The 10547-nt window shown below is 38.7% G+C and overlaps 1 long non-coding RNA gene across 1 annotated transcript; it reads right to left on the minus strand.

Moving 5' to 3' along the window:
* Window positions 1-6659: 6659 nt before the first annotated feature.
* LOC106295929 lies at window positions 6660-7811 on the minus strand. The gene is made up of 2 exons (XR_001261073.1): window positions 7169-7811; window positions 6660-6956 (listed from the first exon to the last, which is right to left on the minus strand). It is a non-coding gene; the product is annotated as an uncharacterized LOC106295929 (long non-coding RNA).
* Between the last annotated feature and the right edge of the window lie 2736 nt (window positions 7812-10547).

Raw genomic sequence — 10547 nt, forward strand, 5'->3', positions numbered from 1 at the left:
AATTTTCCGTTGATTTATTTATTGAATGAAACTTGTGTACCTTAAAATCGTGCATGCATTTAAGCTGAATCGAATCTAAACTAAACCGAAGTAAACAAAAGGCTCAAAAGAAAAGACCCAATGAGAATTGAACGCATTGCTTCCTGTCTATTTCCCTTTTAAGTTTAAAATCTGTATCTCATATCTCACCAACACGCATGTCTCTGCGCGTGTATGGCACTTCCAATCATGTTAATTCCCAATAACTAATAAAAAATTGAAATAAAAACCTTTGATTGCTTCCCTTATCTTCTTATGATTCGTTCGGAGCAATCTTTGCTTTGATAATATCTATATTTCTTTGGACAAAAAAAACTATATTTCTCTCTTGATCGAGTCATAGTGGAATTGAGAAACCGATCTGATTTACTCGCCACCGTTTAAACTGTGGAATATTTTTATTAATTGGCTCGATTTTTTTTTAACCTCTTCAGTGTTGTTGCTCATCATCCTCTCTTCCCTCTGTCTCTTCATACTCTGCAAAACTCATTGCCAATAATTTTAAACTCTTGAATGTTATTGAGTTACCGGAGGTGGCAGCGAAATGAACCGTCACCGTTGATATCGCCTCCAACCAAGGCGAAGTCAGTAGCATCCAGAAACTCACGGTACGCTCCTTCTTTTCCTTCTCGTTTCCAAAGTTTCAGTCTTTACATATGTTTTCATTATAGTGTCTATCTCTCTGTATTTGGGCTATATCACGGTGTGAACAAAAAGCCCACTAAACCGTAAACAATTATGAAACGTAGCAGCCCACATCAAAAGTTAATGAAACAATGAGTTTTAGGCAAAGAAGACAGGTGTCGCACTTACAATCAACGACTTTATGACGTGGCGCAACAGGAGGGAGACAAACATTTTTTATATATATAGATTTTTAAATTGTCCAAAATACTTGAAAATATATACAAATAGTCAAAAGTAAATGTATAAAATAGCTAAAATATACTCAAAACACCAAAAATATTTGAAATATCTATTGATTATTAATCCAAATATTCAAACCAAATCAAATTATATGTTAAGTTTAAGTATTTTGACATATGTTATTCAAATTTTTATGTAATATGATATTTTGTTTATAGATTTTGAGAAAATTAAAGTATACAATGAATTTTATAATTTTAAAATAATTTTAGTGAGTTATCCGAACCCGAACCGAACCCGCAAAGATCCGAACCGAAACTTAGAAATATCCGAATGGAGCTGAAATATTTGACCCCGAAAACCCGAAACCCGAATAGACCCGAACCAAACCCGAATGGGTACCCGAATGCCCACCCCTAGTTCTTCATCCAAATATTCCTTTTTTTTTTGAAACACTCATCAAAATATTCCAATCAACCCAATTTATATATTAATTTTAAAATTTTTGGTCATGCATTATTCAAATTTATATATTGTATATTATTTTTTATTTTTAGATTTTGGGGAGCCTAGCTTTAAGGTATATTTGGGTGTTCAATTTTCTTTACATAATCTAAGTGGGTATCCGAACCCAAACCAAACCGCAAAAATCCAAACTGAAACCGCATTAAAATTTATTACTATTTGAGTGAGGCTTAAATCTCTAACCCAAAAATCTAAAATACGAATAGATCTGAATTGAACCCGAACGGATACCCGAATATTCACTCCTAACTTTCCTTTTAAATAAAAGGAAATTGAGCTTGCTGAATTTTAGGATGTTACAAAATCGTATCCTCCGTTCTTTTGGCCAACAATTTATAAGTAAGGAATTTGCTGTGAGTTGATTCGGATATAAAGTCTGTCAAAAGTATGTTGACGACTTTCATAAAAATGGCAGATTTGTATCTGTGACAGAGTTGATTGTCTGATTTTAATACCACAAGCTTAATCCAATTTTATTTGAAACAAATTTTTATAGATATGTTTGGCGAATGAAGTAGCCAATTTTTCATAACTGATAGTTTTTGTGTTAGACTTATTTTCCATGGCAGATTTTAGTATCCGATTTAAATTTGTGACAAACTTTTGTATTTACGAAGTAGCAGATTTTTAGACAAAATTATGGGTTTGAGTAAACCAAAACTAAATCGACTTGGATTTAATCCGGTTTACTTTAATTTTGAATCTGGTTGATTTCTAGTGTAATTAAAACTAGAATTAAGTTATACAAAGTTTGTAACTGTCGTCTCTTTCATCCCACTTTTATTCATTATCAAATTGTCCTCTTTCATAGTAATTTAATCCCTTGTTACTATCTTCATTTATTAAACAAAAATGGATCACATCATTCTCGTACGTGGAAAGTGGAAAGTTGAAAGAATGAAGTGGTTATTTGAAGTGAACAATGATCAAAGTAGCAAATTATTTGCTGTGAATGAGGACGTAGATATGACGATTTTGTGGAAATCATATTTGAGGATTACGAAGTTGATTTTTCAGAACACAAGTTGGAACTGACGTATCTTTTGCCAAAATGCACTCTCTTGAAGCAAAACTTCGATACACCTCCTGTGAAAGTAAGCAACAGTACACAGTTTCATGGATTTTTTTTCTTCACAAAGTCGAAAACGGTAGACTATGTATACAGTTTAAAGTGAAGAAAAATGATGTGGAGGAAGCTAACGAATATCCAAAAGAAAAAGTGCAAGAAAATGACCCATTATGTGCAGATGAAGAAGGTAATCGATTTGATTACTGCATGCGACGATGAGCAGTGTCTGATGAGGAAAACTTTACGTCATACGAGCTTCCACCAGACCAAGTAGAAGAGGTTCATGCATCTTCTGCAAGGATGAGTTATGCCACAGTCTTAAAGTGATGCGGTCATCAAATCAGCATCTCAACCAGAGTCTCACCAAACCATCCAAACTGGCCACTTTGGAGATACCAGTGACAAAGGTTCAGTCCAAGGAGAATATCTCAACAAACAGAAGATATTTTTCTATGAATTCAATTATACAAGAAGGCTAACTCATCAGGAATCAATGAGGCTTGGAATTACAAGAAAAGCTTCACGGAGGAAGAAGTTATGAATTTTACAAACCTAAGGTTCCCCAGCCCGTCCATCTGCGAGTACCATACTTTTGAAGAAGATTTAAGCCCAAAGAAGAAGTGGCCTGAACCAAAGACGATCATAGGATTCAAGATGGATCTCTCAACTTTCCAGAAAGCCAAATATCAGGAGAATTATGATCCAATCTCCAAAACCGGCCAAACCAGTTCTACACTTGCTTGAATTGGAAGCTAACCGGTTCAATCAGCTTCAAACCAGATATTGGCGACCAAGAGATCAATCTATACATTCAGGAAGTCCATCTAGTGATTCAGAAGAGTCAGACAAGTCCGTTTCATGCACCAGAAACCATAGGATCAGGGGGATCCTCATTAACCACAATTTTCCTTATTGGGATGCATTCACACTTGGAGCCATAACTCATCAACGACCCAGCCATCAAAGCTACACCGTTTTCGAGTCATTACCAGCTTGTTTAGGAGCCCCAATATGTACCTGACCACATTGGATCAGGCGGATCCCAATCAGACCAGAAGAGAGGCCCGGTTTGCTTACATTGGCCAAACCGATATTATTTAAGGAATGTCTTCTACTCCTTCAGTTTGGTTCGACCCAAACTTATCTATGTAAGCCAGGACATCATATAAACCATCCAGAAGACATCCAAGAAGTCCTTAGCTTCAACAGCACCCAGGAGATCAGGCGAATCTCTCTCTATATCAACATTCCATATATGGCAACATTTACACTAAATGCTTTTGAGGAGTTTCTACAGTATTTCAGGAAAGCTTGAAGATCATGAACACGTACAGAAGCTATCAAGATTCAAGTCTTCACAAGTTTCTCTTTTGGAAGAAAGCAATTCAAGCCTAACGGCTATATTCCATGGAGCCATCAAAGCCTTTGCTTCCAAGACTTTAAGTTCGAGTTATTTTGTTTCCTTTTATCATTTTATGACTGTTAGAGTCTGTCTTTGTTGAGCCTATAAAGCTCTAGTCTTTGCTTCAATGTAAATCACCCATCTTGAAAGTATTATGAAATATTCATTTTTCTAGTTTTCTTAAAACTATTGTTCTAAGTCTTTAGAGTGTTGTGAGAAACAGCTCTAGAGAAACCAGACTTATCAAAGATTCTTTCCATAGATCTTTGTGGTGTCTATCAATCCTTTTTGTCCGTACCACCCAATTGCCAAGCTTGAGAGTGATACACATCTAGCAAGCAAAGCACCATCTCAATCCACTTCGATCATCTTCTGATCAGGCTGAGAGAGACACACGTCCAGCAGCCTGATTCCATCCTATCCTTTGTTTTTTTTATCTTATTTTGTTATTAGTATAAACCGCATCTCATTGCATTTGCATTTGTTTCAAGTTTACATCTCGGATTCCATTCATATCGCCCTCCCGATCATATATTTGGTCGATCCATCAAGCTTCCATCATCCATCTTGCCAACCCTGATTTCCAGCCTGTATCATAAAGACACAAGAAAGAGATTCTCCACAGAATAAGTTTGACTTGAGCTCCTTCAAATTTGACGTGGGACAAAGTTTTGATTCAAAAGATGCATTGGAAACACGTCCAAAGTTTTTTTCAGTTGTCCAACATTTCTATTTTGATGTGGAAAAATCTATGCATAAACGTTTTTGTAAAATGATGGATAAAAGGATGTACGTGGAAGCTTAGAACCACAATAATAGGTGAATATTCGAAGTGTACGATATGAGTATATGACGAACATTCCTGCTCTGTAATAGAACGTTCATCTCGTTTCCGACATGCTACTCCTGAAATTCTTGGACTCTTGTACAAAGACTATATTGGTGGGGTTGATCCAACTATTTTGCCGCATCATGTTGTTAGTGCTATGAACATGAGCTTCAGAATAAAAGTTAATTGACTACATTTTTGCAACAAATTTACTGTCTTTTCTGACCTTACTTCCTTTTAAATGGGTTGGTGTCTATTGTATATCGTCGATGGATTACTAGAAAGCTCATCATACACTTATAATTGCTAGAGATATCGTAATGGGTTTTTCAGAGAGTGGATACGAGGAATCACCTACTTACCTAGACATGATTAGAATGACAAATCCTGGAACTTTAACTGGACTGGAAGTTGATGCAGACAATAGATTTCAGTACTTATTCCTTGTTTTTAACGCTAGCATTATTGGCTTCAGAAAGTTGTGGTGGTAGATGGTATTTTCTTGCAAACAAAATACAAAGAAATGCTTCTTATTGCAACATCACATGATGTTAATTTCCAAATATTTCTAATTTCATTTGTTGTGATTGACACAAAAAATGATGAATCATGGACATGGTTTTTCTGCCAACTCAGCGGTGTGATACCCGATGATAAAGGATTGGTATTAATTTCTGACAGGCACAAGTCAATAGGGAAAGCTACAGCAGTGGTCTATCCATTGGCAAGCAGGAGAATTTGCACCTACCACTTAATAAAACATCTTGTTACGGTACAACACTTTTTAGGTTAGCTAACTTTCAAGTAACCTCCAAGAAAACCAAGAGTTAAATCCAACTTTGCATGCATATTTGGAATGTGTTGATGTATATAAGTGGGCACGAACTCATTTTGGAGGTGATAGATATAACAATAATAACACCACCACCAGTAACATAACTAAATCCATAAAATTAAAGAGCTTTGCCATATGCGAGAAGGTTGCCAATTGTTCGCCTTTCAGATCAATCCAATTAATGATGATATTCTGGTTTGCGTCAAGAAAACATGATCCTGACTTGATGAAAGCCTCTCTAACTCGTAGTGTAGAGAAGTTTTTGGAGGTAATATATTTAAAATCAGATTATGTATTTCAATGGGTTACTTTCTAATCTACTAAACTTTAACATTTGCATGACCGTATAAAAAAGCTCAAACAAACAAAGAACACACATGTAAAATTGGTGTTCCAAAAAAAAAAACACATGTAGAATTGTAACCCGATAGGACATAATGCTAAAACATGTTCTTATACCAATGTCAAAAGTAACTTTTAAAAAGATGAAAGGGAAGGCTCAGTTCAGCGGGATTATCGACACATAAACGAATCTCCAAGTTAAATGAAGAAACGCCTAGTTCCGGTCTGTTGAGCTTGAATATTTCCGAGTGGTCACTGCCTTCTCAATCAATTTGGTTTAATAGTTTTAGAAATCCCGCTTGTACAATACCACATTGAGGTCTAATCATTTCAAGAAGCCTTCATCAGCTATTTAGATGGCAAACTAGGCAAAGTTCCATATTAATGTAACATCAATTATAGATGGCTCAGTTTAAAATATGGTAGAGAAATACTCAGCACAAAGATCCATTTACAGATCTAAATCAGAGTGGTGCATAACTCTCGAATTGCTCATCACTGCCACATAATTGTTTATCGAAATTAAATAACAGAGAAAGAAATGTAGGTGTCATGGCCGGTCCCAAAAGGTAAAATTAAATACCAGCAATGCCGCCTTTACCTTTTGGGACCGGCCGCAAAATTGTGGTAAATAAAACCTGAGCTTTCTTCAAAGAGGCTAGATCCTTGGGGAATCTATTTAGTAGTTAAAAAATCACAATTTTGATTCAAACAAGGGATCAACTCAATTATGAGAAAAAACGACACCAAGTTTACAAACAAAAAATTATTGATATGTACATACGACCATAAGTTCATCAGTGTACATGAATTTTTTGTTGGTATCCGCATGTAAGTGTCCACATGTACACTGTAAACGATGTACAATAGCCCAAATTAACTACTCACTTGTCTCTCTGCAACAATAGTCACGCTCCCTACTAACTACTCTCTCACAGAATAACGGAAGCTTTGGACATCTTTTATGTTCGCCAAAAGGAACTTCAACATAAAAGATTAACCTCACATGTCTCAGTTGGAAATTCGTAGAGGCATAAATTCTCATTTTCTGCATAAACAAGAAACAAACTCTGTTTTTGTTAAAAACATGCGACACTCGCAATGAAATTCCAATAGGTTGAGATAGAAAGAAAATCCAAAGAAGGGAAACAAATACAGCCAAGATAAAAATAATCTAAAATTTTACCAAACAATTAAACAAGATAAATCCAGATGAAGAAAATAAGCAGACTTGAAAATGTTAAAAGAGATTGTTCTTACAGGTCTTGTAAAGGATGAGGAAAAGATTATCGTGCATCAGCTCTACATCTTTCCTCGGATGGCCAGTGAGAGTTTTGCAGAAGAAATTATAATAAATATCTTTATCTAGACCAAAATTGTAAATATCATAATCTAACCATTTCTACGTTGTGACGGGTACGATTTGAGTTCCGACTCTGGACCAAGTTAAAATTGTGGCAGAGATGCTAGAGAATGTTGGTGGAGACACGGTGCGGTGACAGAGACGGCGGATAATGGTTGTGGAGACGATGGAAAACGGTGGAGGATACACCATAGATGGAAAGCACATGTCTTTTTGTCTAATTATACAAGATCTGATGCCTAAAAACCCACACACAAAGGCTCTAAAGGCCTGTGAACGGCTGAAGAAGTTTATAGAGGAATAATCGTTATCACCATCTCCGGCCACAGAGCAACCGCCAAAATTGTCGGAGCCGCCGTCACATAACACCTCTACATCAACAAGATCCTTTACTCTCCGTCAACGCAATTGATGAATCTAACGCTCAACTTCTTCTCCTCCGTCGTCTTTTATCGATGGACTGAATTTCGGCAAAAAGAGAAGAAAATATAAAGAAAGAGATAGAGAAAGAGAATAGTGTGTTGAAAAGTTAAGAGCTAAAAAGTAAACTAAACATTAGTTAGATTTTAATTTAGAGTTTATAATAGACACTTATTGATTTTTTATTACATGGTAGAACACTTATTGCTACCAACATACATTTTGGTGGCTAAAGTCGTGAATGACCCTAATAAAGTGTAACTAGGCATGGGTAGTTCAGTAAAACATCAATTTGTTCTGGTTACTCTTGTTTGCGGTTTCAAATTTCGAAATGAGACACACACGATTGGTGGATTTCAAAAGGGCGATTGTGTTTGGTTAATTTTCTTTTGTTGGGCCCGTAAAAAAGGTGAAACCATAACATTTTTTTTTCTACGGTTCTTTATTGAAATTTCGTTGTCGGCGGCGAGAGCAACGACGAACAACGGTAGGCGATGTCGACAAAAAGAAAGAGATCAGGCAAAGGCGTCGTTGAAGGTGAGTGAGAACCCAGGTCCTGTGGCATTTGTTAAAGTTTGCTTGTCTTAGATCCGGTCTGTAATGTGTTCTTGGTCCTAGGTACGGCGCCGTTGGTTAATGAGAGGCTACCACTTCAGCTTTTTGCAACCGACCGATACCCAAGCAACATGAACAACTGCTATTCATAGTTGGAGTTCCTGCTTCTGGTGAGGGATGTTCTTGAAGGTTCAGCGGAGATGGAAAGGTTGTTGTGTTCATGCTTCGGGTCTCTGTTCAGGTTACCAGTGCACATGTGCGCGTTCTCAGCGAAGTTGGTACATGAAATGCTTTGTAGGCAGTTGGTAACGATGAAACGGTTCGAGATGTGGCCTGTATTTGGTGGGGGTCCGACAAGGTTTTCGCTTGCCGAGTTTGGCCATGTTACTGGCTTGCCTTGTGGGGAGTTTGAGCAGTAATACGAGGTAGATGATAAATCGAAGCCGAAGAAAGCAGATTATGTTTTCTGGGACAAGTTGTTTGGGGGTAGGCGTAACTTGAGTTTAGAAGACCTTGCAGCCATGGTCGCTGGTGACACAACTCTGTCGCAGGGGAAGAAGTTTAGAATATGCCTGATCATCATTGTTGACAGGGTGCTGATGCCAAAAACGCAGCCTCACACACCATCTTTGCAAGACCTTTGTTTTTGTACCGTGAGATAACGTTACGCATTAAGTGGACTATGCAAGCTCCATGATGTGCCTTTGGGAAGACTGCAAGCTTGGCTTTGATGATAGAGGAGTGACAATCAGAGATGATGGTTAGTGAATTTGAGTCTGCAATGATCTGTTCAAGTTTGGTGAGGAACCAGGTCCAGGCATGTTCTGTTTCGCCATCAACGACATCAAAAGCAAGAGGGAAGACTTGGAAGTTACCGTCTTGACCACTAGCCGTGAGTAGTACCCCCTTATATTTCCCGGAAAGGTGTGTCCCATCAATAATAAGAACCTTGCGTAGGCGCCGAAACCCCTGTATCGAAGCACCAAAGGCCATGAAGCCATAGAGGAAATGTGTGTTGTCTTCAATGTTGGGCTCGGTTTCGATTGCAGTAACCGTGCATGGGTTGGTTGCTTTGAGCCTCTGAAAATAGGAGGCCATGTTGAGGAATGAATCCCCAGCATTTCCAACAGTGTTATCCACCGCTTTCTCTTTGGCCCTGTGGCATTTCATGTAGGAAGCGTCTATGCGAAGGTCTTCCAATATCCTCCGCTGAAGCTGTAGTGATTTAGGTCCGTTGGTGGGTTCGGTGTAGCGAGAGCGATATACATGGGCAAGGACTTTGGAAGTGGCCTTCTTCCTTTATAGGTTGCGTGTGTCGATGGTGCAGGTGTGATCAAGCTGGGCCTTCTTGATGGTGTAGTAACCACAGTTGGTTAGATCCTTCGCCAGTATGCGCCAATCGCAGGCAGTATCATGGCAACTAAGCATAAAGGAATGCCTAGTGGTTCGGGTTTGCCTGAAGTAGAACTGCTCCTTGATTGCGTAGATAGCAAGCCCAATTTGACAATCCTGCTTAGTTGCATACAGTTTCCCCACAAATGGTTCCTCGCTGCTATCCTCCCAATTCAAGTCAGAAACATCCTCAGCTTCGTAGGAAAGGTCGTCAAAGATTTTGGGGGTGTACGCGTGGATGGCGTTAAGTGTACATGTGGAGTAGTGGACTTGTGTACACCACTGGGGGTGAAAGTAGATTGTCCATGTGGATTTTGCTGGCGTTGTACTCCGGCTGAACATGTAGCGGTCTGTCCATGTGGATACCTTCGGTGTTGTGTGGTAGTTGAGGGAACGGATTGAGGTGTGCGTGTGTCCATCGGATTAGGGTATACATGGAGGAAGCTGTGATGATGTGAGGTAGGATCTTCAGGATCAGGCTTCTGGTTGGTTGGTTGCTCTGCGGGTGATGTTTCAGTGTGGGCATAGCTGCTGTGGATACTGTATGGAGCCGTTTTTGGAACATCTATGCCGGCAATCAACTGTTCCGCATCAGATCCACCGAGATGTTTCGCAATCAAAGGGTCCCAAAAGTCGTGGTCATAACCGCGTGGTTGAACTTCTTCAAAACCGGGAGGAAGGGGACTGTCAGGACCGATAACCTCCTCCTCCTCAGCTTCTGTCTGCCAACTATCGGGGATGTTGTCAGAGTCTGCTTTCAACATCTCTTCTAGCATATCATCGCTACAAAGAACAGTTTCATCAATAAGTGAGAAACGTTGGATCTTGGAAGGAGCTGAGTGAGGGCTGTTGGTTGTGTTAGATGGCTTAGAAGGGCTGCCTCCAAATAAATCATCATCAGGGAAAAGG

Source organism: Brassica oleracea, chromosome C1 (assembly GCF_000695525.1).
Source record: "Brassica oleracea var. oleracea cultivar TO1000 chromosome C1, BOL, whole genome shotgun sequence".
In the NCBI taxonomy this organism is placed as follows: Eukaryota; Viridiplantae; Streptophyta; class Magnoliopsida; order Brassicales; family Brassicaceae; genus Brassica; species Brassica oleracea.